This window comes from Mustela nigripes, chromosome 17 (assembly GCF_022355385.1).
Source record: "Mustela nigripes isolate SB6536 chromosome 17, MUSNIG.SB6536, whole genome shotgun sequence".
NCBI lineage: Eukaryota > Metazoa > Chordata > Mammalia > Carnivora > Mustelidae > Mustela > Mustela nigripes.
This window is the reverse complement of record NC_081573.1, coordinates 55,949,561-55,950,980: the sequence shown is the minus strand read 5'-3', so window position 1 is coordinate 55,950,980 and position 1,420 is coordinate 55,949,561. Positions and strand designations below refer to the sequence as shown.

At 52.2% G+C, this 1,420-nt stretch overlaps 1 non-coding gene across 1 annotated transcript; it reads left to right on the top strand.

Moving 5' to 3' along the window:
• Positions 1 to 902: 902 nt before the first annotated feature.
• On the top strand, positions 903 to 1,093 carry LOC132006253 (U2 spliceosomal RNA). Its single transcript, XR_009401035.1, has one exon. It is a non-coding gene; the product is annotated as a U2 spliceosomal RNA (small nuclear RNA).
• Positions 1,094 to 1,420: the final 327 nt, after the last annotated feature.

Below are 1,420 nucleotides of genomic sequence, written 5' to 3'. Positions count from 1 at the left end.
GAGGACAGACCTGCCACGGCCAGCGGCCGGCCTTGACTGGGGAACTTAACTCATGAGGCCTGCAGATGTGCAAGCCCTCGCAGGGTGTTCGACCTGGGGACACGTGGACGGAAGACCCCTGTCCCGTGTGTGGGCCTGCAGGTCCCTGCTATCCGCTCAGTGACCGGGGAACGCCGGAGTCGATTTCGCTCGTACGTGGGCTGACCGTGTGACTGCGACTGTGACTGACTTTGGGGCCTGCAGCCTCTACTCTCCCACTCTCAGACCTGGGAACGGCAGTGCCCTAGAGAAGCTCTAACCTCCTGGAGGACGAGGGACCACACGGAGACAAAACCTGGCACCTGAGTGGACGGCCAGCACCAACCGCCTGGCGTTCAAATGAGTGACCTTGGACCCTCACCTATCTCAAGCTGTCAGCCACCTGTCGCTGCAGGAGTGAGCCCAGCGAGACCACACAGAAGGACCCTCAACCAGACTGTCCCCCACGGAGCACGAGACTAACACAGTGTCCCCGTTGGAACCCCCTGCAGTTTGGGAACCCTGGTTAGGCAGCGGACACTAACAGATCACGTCCTGGGAAGACAAACGTGGTCAAGGAGAGATGATTCTGAGGCCAAACGTTTCCCTCCAAACAGCCACCCATACAGTAAAAATTCCCTGGGGGATATTCTGCACTTCTGGTATAGCCTGAGTTGTGCCCCCGGTGGCCCCCAAATTCACATGTGGAAGTCCCAGCTCCCCGGTGCCTGAGAGAGGCACTGTATTTGGACACAGGTCTTTAAAAAGGTAATTAAGGAAAGCGCCTGGCTGGCTCAGTTGGCGGCGTGTGGGACTGAATCTCAGGGCTGTAAGTTCAAGCCCCACATGGGGTATAGAAATTACTTAAAAATAATAAAATAATAATCGCTTCTCGGCCTTTTGGCTAAGATCAAGTGTAGTATCTGTTCTTATCAGTTTAATATCTGATACGTCCTCTATCCGAGGGCAATATATTAAATGGATTTTTGGAGCAGGGAGTTGGAATAGGAGCTTGCTCCGTCCACTCCACGCATCGACCTGGTATTGCAGTACTTCCAGGACCGGCGCACCAGAAAATAAATAAATAAATAAATAAATAAATAAATAAATAAATAAAATAACAAAATAATAAAATCTTTTTTTTAAGAGGGTAATTAAAGTTAAATGAGGTCATTCTCATGGATGGTGTCCAACTTCTGCTGTTTAAGTCCCAGTCTGCGCTACTCTGTTATGGCTGAGTAAGCCAACACAAGTCGCCCCACAGCTCAGGCCAAGGTCCCCCGTCCCTGCTCCTCCACACCTTTGAGCTGGAATTTTGCACGGACCTTGGCTCAACTCCTGCTTTGTCATCACAGGACAGAGAGCCGTTCCCTTCTCCGAGGCCCCAGATGGCCTCCAGCTC